General features: G+C 39.8%; 1 non-coding gene across 1 annotated transcript; it reads left to right on the top strand.

Moving 5' to 3' along the window:
* The first annotated feature begins 10,823 nt into the window (after positions 1-10,823).
* LOC148211455 (small nucleolar RNA R71) lies at positions 10,824-10,930 on the top strand. Its single transcript, XR_015791172.1, has one exon. It is a non-coding gene; the product is annotated as a small nucleolar RNA R71 (small nucleolar RNA).

The following is a 10,930-nucleotide window of genomic DNA, read 5'->3' as shown; positions in this document are numbered from 1 at the left end:
AATAGACATATTAGGGAATGTCTTAGGACTTTGAACTTGCTTAGACATAAGTAAAGTGAGAAGCGTAGTCGTTAGTTTCTAAAGTAAAATGCATATTGTCCTTAGCATGTCTTTGATTCTTTGTTGGCTAACTTGAAGTAATTCGGGCTAGGTTTTATCATTCTAAGTCCAAATCCCAAATCCAAACCATTATTTGTGACCACTTCCCATTTTACAAGAATCACTCATTCCAACATTCACTATTCTTTAAAACTTTAGAGCTTGGAAATTGTTTAGAAGTCCTTGAGGATCGATACTTGGATACTCCATCCATTTTATATTACTCTGACAGGTGTGCGCTTGCATCTATATAATTGTTACCACGCTTAGCGCGTGCGTTCAGCATAAACGCCCAGTCATATCCAAGTATCGATCCTCAAGGACTTCTAAATAATTTCCAAACTCTGAAGTTTTAAAGAATAGTAAATGTTGAAATGAGTGATTCTTGTAAAATGGGAAGTGGTCACAAATAATGGTTTTGGATTTGGGATTTGGACTTATAATGATAAAACCTAGCCCGAATTACTTCAAGTTAGCCAACAAAGAATCAAGGACATGCTAAGGATAATATGCATTTTACTTTAGAAACTAACGACTACGCTTCTCACTTTACTTATGTCTAAGCAAGTTCAAAGTCCTAAGACATTCCCTAATATGTCTATTATGAGATATATCTTAGTTTTAGGATGGAAATAGTCGCAACCTCGGGTTAAGGTCCTATGTCTAGGCTACTTAAGCGGAACCCTTATGTCTAAGGCGCTCCTCTCCTCGGTTTAACCACTCAACAATGCAAATAAGCAACCTTTTCAGTATTGACTTGTTAAGACTTACAGTGGCCTTCTCTAAATCCTAACTTTTTGGGAAAACATGTTGAGCAATGAATGGAAAGTAAAAACACTACTTCTTAGCAACCCTTTTTAGACATAAAAGGCTAACTATCCATAACCGGGCTAGAGACGGGAATTTAGAAAGACATATTGAAGAAAATACAGCAAGTAAAATGGTTGAATGTGGAATGCATGTGTGAAAAACAAAAGTTAACTAATGGAGAGTTTTTATCGGGATTGAGAGCTTCGCCCTTCTCTTTCAAGCAAGGGAGAGTGTCACGTGCTCTTTCCTCCAAAAACACAACTCTCTTAACTAAAAATAAAGTAAAGGCAAAGAGAGAATAAGCAAAGTGCTAGATTTTTATATATTTGAATAAGTAGAAAATAACTAAGTACAAATGGAAACAAAACAAAGCTCAATAAAAGAATGTAAAGTACTCGGGATTTAAAAACCAAAAGCAACTAATGAAAGCAACTCAAAAGTACTTAGAAAGCAACAAAGAAACACTAAAAATGATCAAGAGAAGGAAGCAAGGCTTGATGACTTTGGTGGAGAAGTTGCTGGAATTTATAGCTGTGCAGAATTGGTTAGGTAGGTCCTAAAACGATGGTGAATCACCCATTTCCAACTCTTTTGACTGACCAAATCGTGCTCAAACTGATAGTGGAACACTTCTTCTACACGTATGCATCGGTTGGAACCACCAAAACGCATTGGAAGACGCGTTTCATTAAGGGCAAAGTTGGAAGAAAACCAGTTTTTCTGCAGGCTTCCCAGGCGCCTGGCGCCTCCATGAAGGTTTTTCCGTCTTTTTGCTTCTTTTGATTAATTTGCACTCCCAAATGGTCCTAAAATGTCATAAATACCATATAAGCCATCCACAAACCATAGTATATGAATTTTGCATGAATTGGAACTCAAACGATCGAAAAAAATCCGAAACAAAGCTGAAACATTGTAAAAACAGCATCAAAAACCTTCTTTTTACGCATGTAAACAAGCGTAATCACACCCCCAAACTTAACTTTTTGCTTGTCCTCAAGCAAAACTTAGCAACTTTAATCAGCTTTCTAACACATGGACAAGGAAAAGCAAAAGCAACCGAGATGTTCAATCATAAATTGTCTCAGGGAAAAGATGTCAAAGCCTACCATTCTATTGCCTTTGTAAACTTAGTCACTATAAACCAAGTTTGAAATGATAAAAACTTTTTCTTTCAAAATCTTTTTTCTCTTTCAAAAACAGAAAACGTTTTCAAATACCCCTAAGGAATCTGCACACTCCCTTCTTACACTAAGACTTTTACATCTGAAAGACCGGCTACTAGCCCCTGAGGTTTCCACACACTAACATCGGTTTCAACCACAGCTACTCGTAGAAAGACTTTGAAACTAACAGCTAGGTCATAAAACGACGACAATGAGAAACACGAAGTCACTTATCACCATCCTTACTGCTATTTTCAAAGTCAACACCCAACCTAAAACTAAATGGGTGTCTACAGTAGGACTCGGAAATCATAACTACATTTTCTTTAACTCTCATTGTTTTTACCACTCTTTTCTTTCTAACACAAGTCTTTTCCCCACTCTTATTTTCTCTCAACAAGACTCTTTTTACTCTTTTGCAAATTTTTTTTTTTTTTTTCTGTTTTGTGTTTTTTTTTTCCTTTTCAACACTTTCTTTTTTTAATAGCATTTGTTTTTCCAACTGACTCTTTTTCAAAAGAAAATAACATGATTTTTCAAATATAAATAACACTTTATCTTTCTGAAACAACGACTCACACAACGACTGTCCCCCCCAAACTTAAGAGAGACAGTGTCCTCACTGGGAAAAGACTTTTGCATCGGATGAAAAAGGCTTAACAATAAAAAGGACAAGGACTTCCTATATAAGGGCAAAGAAAAAGCTTAAAGTTTGTAAAGAGCAAAAAGACATAAAAGAAAATGAGTTTATCACATAAACAAAGGAAATAGCTCCAAGCTTAGTCAGGCATAGAACAGAAAACTCAACAATCTCTTATAATCATCATCGACATGAAATCACATGCACAGCACAGATGCTTCAAAATAGGCATGTGAAAAGCTAAACTAAGGTTAAGTGAAGGCATACTTTAAGTGATCAGAAGATAAACGATACTAATTTATTCATGCTTCAACTGAGCTCGAAACATAATCAATACAAAAAAAAACATGCGTAGTAATGCTAGAATATGCAAACTACGTCATTAACCAAAATAATAAAACACAAAAAATAGCAAAGAAGGAACCTCCCCTTCATGAAGTCGGAGGTTGTGGACTAGGATCAGTGTCAGTACTGGGAGATGGATGACCAAGGATAGCAGCTAGCGCTGGAGGCCATGAAGGTAAACCCGCAAAATCCAATGAAGCCCTTAAGTTGTAGATATGTTGCACGACTTCTCGAACCTGATCTCGCAGCTGGTGGTTCTCCTCTCGAAGACGACGGATCTCCGATGGGTGATAAAGCTTACCACGTGTCCGGTGGGCACACTCATGGATACTGGTATTGATCAATTCTCCATAATTCACATCTATGCCCTTTAGCATGGCATAAACCAGCAATTCCCTATCCTGAGTAACATGCTCATCATGCTCCGTTGGCAGAATTCTGTTTTTGACTATGTATAACCATCCTGCAGCAGCTAGGGAAACATCCTCGGGTTTTAGTCGTACCTTGCCATGCGTAGTCAAATCCCAAGTGGCAGAGGGCTTCCCAACACATTCTAGAGCCTCATCAAGCTGTTCCAGAGTCGGAGTTACTAACATCTTATTGCCCACAGCATCTCTGATATTCTCAATGTTGAAGGTGTAGTTGATCTGAGTGGCATCAAAACGTATTTCCTTCCCGCGCACTATGGCTATATGTGACTGGGGATGGACTGCAGCATAGAATTCTCTGACTAACTCCAAAGCCTCACATTGTATGGGCTGAATGAGTGGTCTCCATTCTTTGTCTCTGGCGGTCTCCCTCCAATCATCAGGCACATCTCCTAGGGTGAGATCAAATCCCAATTCTGTCATAATCTTACGGGATTTCATTAATGAAGTTCGAGTGGCTAAATTTGCTGCGTTCCATTTCGTCTCGACCTCCTCTCCCTCAGACAAGTCTAGTTCAATTGTATCAACTGGCCCAGGTGCCACTACCTTCTTCTTAGCTTCAGCTGCTTTAGCTTTCGCAGCTCTCGTTTTAGGTTCATTCACGGGCACTGTTGGCTTCTTAGCCTGAACTGCACGTCGTTTTGAACTCTTTTTCTCCCGCCTCTTGTATTGAAACATTTCCCTTATCGTCTGCGTGTCCTCAGGATCTTCTTCGCTGGTAGGTTCTTGAGTACTATTCTCCCCAACCTTGGATCTACCTGTATCACACCCAAGCGGGTTAACTGTATTAGAAGGAATAGTGTGAGCATCCCTTACCCCTGGTAGAGTGGCCACGGTGTGACATACTCATCCGTTGCCAATGGAGTAGATCCAGTTGCCCCAGTAGGCAACTCTTGGTGACTACAAAATGCTCCTTCTGTAGGTGTATCCAATGGGGAAGGTTCCTGAGTTTCTGTTCTCACCACTTCGTTCTCGGTATCCTCTGTTTCTGGCATATTTGAACAATGTCCTCGTGAAACCAGTAGAAAATCATCATTACCATCTTCCGGTGTAATAATCAATGGAGATGAATAAAACTGCTCCTCGTCCCTGTTCTCCATAGATGAATCCTTAGGCGTCAGACGCCTACTACTCCCATCTTCCTCAATTTCTGGGTCTATCATCACCTCCTTGCCCTTCCTCTTTTGCCCTATCGAAACCCCGGGCTCTAGCCTATGGCTGTGGCTCTTCTCTTGCTCTCCTCCATGCTCATCTCCTGCATCCATTGGCATATTGATTGGGGTTGGCATCCTAGGAGGCTCTAAGGGTTTTAGTTGTCCCATGTTGAAAGTACTCGATATGTTAGGGTTCAATTGGGGTGCTTGAGGTCCTCTTTCTAGGAATGGAAGTTGAGGTGGTGGGGAAACTCTAGGTGAAATCATCCCATAATTATGTGGAGGTACCCAATGACCCATTCCATAATAAGGTGGAAGGCTAGGAAATAGAGTAGATGGGTTTGGCATTCCATAAGGATGAACACTAGCTGGAATTTGCATTTGAGACAAGGGAAAATGATAGGAAGGAACCGGGTTAAACATAAACGGTTGGTACATACCCGGATTGATCATTGGAGGAAGTTGTTGAGGATTTTCAGCCCTAAACTCACTGTTTTGAGGTATATTAAAAGTGGGTAGTTGCTGAAAATTAACATAACCATGTGGGCTCATTATAGGATGTTGTGTAGGAGCTTGGGATGGAGGACATTCAAATGTTTGAAGCGGGTTTCCTCCCCTAACAGCAACTAGCCTAGAATCTGAACCCATGTGGTGTTGGAAGTTCTCCAATGGTGGAAAAGGAATGCTTGTGGCATTTGGAGCTTGAGTGGAAGAGGTAGAAAGTGAAGTATGTTGAGAAGAGGAAGCCATAGATGTAAGCAAATGCTGGAAATTTCTTCTTCTCTTTGGTGGTGGCTGAAAATCGAAAACAAGGGTGATGAAGGGAGTGGGTTTTTGCCGAAAAAAACAAGGGGAAGAAGAGAGTTGTGTGGGTCTTGGTGGAGTTGTAAAGCTTAGGCAATGGGTCTATTTAAAGCTTTCCCCAAACTAAATCCTAAATGGAAAGGGATTGACATTTAAGTTCAACCAAGTTTCCTAAACCTAAAAGGAAAAGAAAACAAATTTGAATACAAAATAGGATTAGGGAAACAAAATTTGAGTTTGAAGAGAAGTTCTTAAAGCTAAATCATAGAGGATTAATGTTTGACCCAAAATAAAGCCCATGCTATCGAAAATTAAAACCCAAACCGTGAAGGAAAACGAAACTCGAACTGCTGGAAAACAGGGCAGGCGCCAGGCGCCTGCATGATTTATTTTCGCAAAGGGCAGGCGCCAGGCGCCTGCGTAAATTTTTTTTTTTTTTTTTTTTTTCATTCTTTCTTTTTGTTTTTCAACGTTTTCCAAAAACATTCTTAATAAGCAAAACTTTTTATAATTAGACAAAAAAAAGAATGTAAGATACAAAAATTTCCTTCCTTTACTTTTGTTCTTTCCAAACGGATAAGAAGGAAAAACATTTTTCGCAAACATTTATTGACCTGAAAGTTGAATAGAGGTTTTTCCTCTATCCACTGGTTCTCCAAAATACGGCTTAAGTCTCTGCCCATTTACTTTAAAAACATTTCCTTTAGAGTCAACTAGATCCACTGCCCCATATGGGTAGACTTTAAAAATTTGAAAGGGACCAGACCATCTAGACTTAAGTTTTCCAGGGAACAGTTTCAACCTAGAGTTGAATAACAGAACCAGATCACCTTCTTGAAGATTGTTCGGCCGAAGACGCCTATCATGCCACTGTTTAGTTTTTTCCTTAAACAACTTAGCATTCTCATAAGAAAAGTGCATGTGTTCTTCTAATTCCAACAATTGTAACTTCCTCGCTTCACCTGCAGCCAACAAATCAAAATTTAATTTCTTAGTAGCCCAAAATGCTTTATATTCTAGCTCAAGAGGCAAATGACATGCTTTTCCAAAAACTAGCCTATAGGGGGACATGCCGAGGGGAGTCTTAAATGCTGTCCTATATGCCCAAAGTGAATCATCAAGCTTAAAAGACCAATCCCTACGGTTAAGATTTACAGTTTTTTCTAAAATGTTTTTTATCTCCCTATTAGATATTTCGGCTAACCCATTCGACTGAGGATGATATGCTGTTGCAACCCTATGACGCACATTGTATTTAGTCAGCAACTTTTGCATAGACCTATTCACAAAATGAGCCCCCCCATCGCTTATCAGACAACGCGGGGTTCCATAACGCGTAAAAATGTGCTTTTGCAGAAAACGAATGACAACTTTGGAATCATTGGTAGCAGTTGCAATGGCTTCTATCCATTTTGAAACATAATCTACTGCTAACAATATATAAAGCTTACCATTAGAAGATGGAAATGGACCCATAAAATCTATACCCCACACATCAAATATTTCAATCTCCAGGATCGGGGTTTGAGGCATTTCGTGGCGTTTAGATATATTACCTGTCCGTTGGCATTTGTCACAAACCTGGGCAAACTTATGTGCATCTTTGAACAGAGTGGGCCAAAAGAACCCACTTTGCAAAACTTTGGCTGCGGTTTTGTGTCCTGCAAAATGTCCTCCATATGGAGACATATGACAAGCGTCTAATATCGCCTCGTGCTCTTCTTCTGCGACACACCTGTTGTCAGGTCCTAGCTTATATAGAAAAGGCTCATCCCAACGATAACATCGAACTTCATTTAAAAATTTCTTTACCTGTTGCTTGTTGAACTCATAAGGAACTATTCGACTTACCAAATAATTTGCTATATCGGCATACCACGGAACTGAATCAACTCGCAAGAGTTGCTCGTCAATAAACTGTTCACGTATAACAGTTCCATCATCACAGAGCGGGGATTCCAATCTAGACAGGTGATCAGCAACTTGGTTTTCAGTACCCTTCCTGTCCCTAACTTCAATATCAAACTCTTGAAGTAACAAAATCCACCATATCAAACGTGGTTTAGCATCTTTTTTAGCAAATAAATATTTTAAAGCAGAATGGTCAGTAAAAACAATGACTTTTGTGCCTATCAAGTAAGACCTAAACTTATCAAAGGCGAACACAACTGCTAACAGTTCCTTTTCAGTAGTAGTGTAATTGAGTTGTGCACCGGTCAGAGTCTTACTAGCATAATACACAGGATGCAAGATCTTGTTTTTACGTTGTCCTAACATAGCTCCTATTGCATAATCACTGGCATCACACATGAGCTCAAAAGGTAAATCCCAATTAGGTTCGATAATTATAGGAGCTGAACTTAGAGCAACTTTCAACATTTCAAATGATTTTAAACAGTCATCATCAAAAACAAATGGTCTATCATGTTCTAACAATTGACACAAGGGTTTAGAAATTTTAGCAAAGTCTTTTATAAAGCGGCGGTAAAATCCCCCATGCCCTAAAAAACTTCTAATCCCTTTGACATTTGTAGGAGGAGGTAGCTTTGAAATGATGTCTATCTTAGCGTGGTCTACCTCTATTCCTTGCTTGGAAATTTTGTGACCCAAAACAATACCCTCTTGTACCATGAAATGACACTTCTCCCAATTTAGGACTAGGTTTGTTTGTTCACATCTCTCCAATACTCTCTCTAAATTAACTAAACATGCGTCAAAAGAATTTCCAAAAACAGAAAAGTCATCCATAAAAACTTGTAGAATATTTTCTACCATGTCAGAGAAGATGGCCATCATACACCTCTGAAAAGTCGCGGGTGCATTGCATAGTCCAAAGGGCATTCGCCTAAAAGCGAACGTACCATACGGACACGTAAATGTTGTCTTCTCCTGGTCTTCTGGAGCAATAGTAATTTGATTATAACCCGAATATCCATCTAAAAAACAATAGAAATCCTTACCTGCCAGACGATCGAGCATCTGGTCAATAAACGGGAGAGGAAAATGGTCTTTCTTTGTTACCTTGTTGAGTTTGCGATAATCAATGCAAACTCTCCACCCGCTCACAGTTCGGGTTGAGATGAGCTCATTCTCCTCGTTGGCCACCACGGTTATACCCCCTTTCTTTGGTACACACTGTACTGGGCTTACCCAGCTGCTGTCGGATATTGGGTATATAACACCGGCGTCAAGCCATTTGAGAATTTCTTTCCTTACAACCTCTTTCATCTTCGGGTTCAACCGCCTTTGACTCTCAATAGAGTTCTTAGCATCTTCTTCCAATAGAATTTTGTGCATGCAAAAGGCCGGGCTTATCCCTCGGATATCTGCTATCGTCCATCCAATGGCCTTTTTGTGCTTCTCCAAAATCTGCAATAAAGAATATTCATTAGTAGGTGATAAATTGGAAGCTATAATAACTGGTAAAGTGTCGTTATCCCCTAGATACGCATATTTCAAATGCGACGGCAATGGCTTCTGCTCCAACGTGGGTGGTTCCACTATGGACGGAAGTAACGACTTGCATTCTTCTTTTTGTATTTTTTCAATAGGATTAGCCACATCTTCTGGTCCTTCTGCTATCTTATCAAGCTCTTCTTCAATCTCTGTAACTAATAAGTCATAAAACTCATCAAACATAACAGGATTCAAGCTATTTATAGCAGAGCACTCTTCAAAGTCTCCTGGTAATTTCATGGCATCTAGAACGTTAAATTTAACTTCTTCATTATTTACCCTCATTGTAATTTCTCCCTTCCTCACATTAAAAACTGTATCCCCAGTGGCTAGAAATGGTCTTCCCAAAATAATGGGAACGTCTAAGTCTGCCTCGCAATCTAGAATGATAAAGTCCGCAGGGAAAATGAATTTGTCCACCTGGACTAAAACATCTTCTATCTTTCCCTCAGGTCTTATGATAGATCTATCTGCTAGTTGGAGGGTAACCGTAGTAGGTCTAGCTTCTCCTATGCCTAAAGATTTGAAAACTGATAATGGCATAAGATTAATGCTAGCGCCTAGATCACATAATGCCCTGCCTAAGTTTTTTCCTCCTATGGAACATGGAATGGTAAAACTGCCAGGATCATTACATTTCATGGGTAGCGGGCTGCCTACAGCTTCACTACTACATTTTGTCATGGCTACCAGTTCATGCTCTCCTATTTTTTTCTTCCTAGAAACTATATCTTTCAAAAACTTAGCATAATTTGGCATCTGTTCTAGAGCATCTACTAATGGTATATTTATATGCAATTGTTTTAAAATATCTAAAAATTTTCTAAACTGGGAATCATTATTTTTCTTAACTAATCTTTGTGGAAACGGGGGAATAGGAGTAAAAGAAGGCTGTACCTGTGGAGGAACACTCGGGGTGTCCTCATTACCTTTTCTAATATTTTCTTTTTCTGGTGTTGTTGGATTTTCTGGTATCTTTACAATTGGTTCAGTGGACGGAATCTGTACATCTGTTGTTGGCATTGTTGGTCCATCATATGCCAGTCCACTCCTGAGGGTGACAGCTTTGCACTGTTCTTTCCCTTCTCGTTTTGGTAATTCAGTATGGCCTGGAAAAGAACCTTGTGGTCTATTCTTCAATTCATTGGCAAGTTGTCCCAATTGGGTCTCAAAATTCCTCATTGATGCCGCTTGGGATTGTATCACTGCGTCGGTTTGGGCCATGTACTCCTTCATCATATTCTCAAGATTTGAGTTGTTATTGTGAACTGGTGGAGTCTGTGTTCTCTGATTGTACTGCTGTTGCGGTGGTGGGATGTATTGTTGTGTAGGTGGAACATAGGGCTGCTTGTTCTGTTGGCTCTGCCCTTGATTAAAACCGCTCGAACCTCCTTGACCTCCCCATGAGAAATTAGAGTGGTGCCTCCAACCTGGGTTGTAGGTGTTCGAATATGGGTTAAAGTTCCTATTGTTCCCATGTCCTACATAAAAAACGGAAGCAGGGTTATGTGGACAATTATCATAAATATGGTTTTCACTGCAAAATGAACAAATGAGATCGTTGACTTGGCAAACAGGGGCAGGAGTGCAATAATCCGACTGCACAGGTTGTATCGGCGTGGCTAATGGATTTTTTATTCCCAATGCCATCTCTTTTAGCCTCTGGTTCATTGTAACCATCTCTTTTTGCATCGAGGTCGCAATGTCCAGAGCCAAAACTCCAGCTGGATCTTGCTTCTTTGGTGCTGCCCTAGATCTTTGCGAACACCATAGTTCGTTGTGTGAAGCTAAGTCATTTAGGATGTCAACTATCTCGTTGAATGTCTTCTTTGTAAAGGCTCCGTTGGCAGCATTGTTTAGCATCATCTTAGTAGGATGATCTAAACCTCTAAAGAAATGTTCTATCTGGATGCATGCCGGCAAGCCATGGTTCGGACATTTCCTGATTAGTTCTTTAAATCTCTCCCACGCCTCGTGAACAGGTTCACGATCATACTGTCTAAAGGAGATGATCTCCTCTCTGATATC

The sequence above is a fragment of the Momordica charantia genome (assembly GCF_013281855.1).
Source record: "Momordica charantia cultivar OHB3-1 chromosome 5 unlocalized genomic scaffold, Mcharantia_2.0 BLBB01000005.1, whole genome shotgun sequence".
Taxonomy (NCBI): domain Eukaryota; kingdom Viridiplantae; phylum Streptophyta; class Magnoliopsida; order Cucurbitales; family Cucurbitaceae; genus Momordica; species Momordica charantia.
Note: the sequence above shows the minus strand (reverse complement) of the source record. Positions and strands in the feature narration are given on the sequence as shown.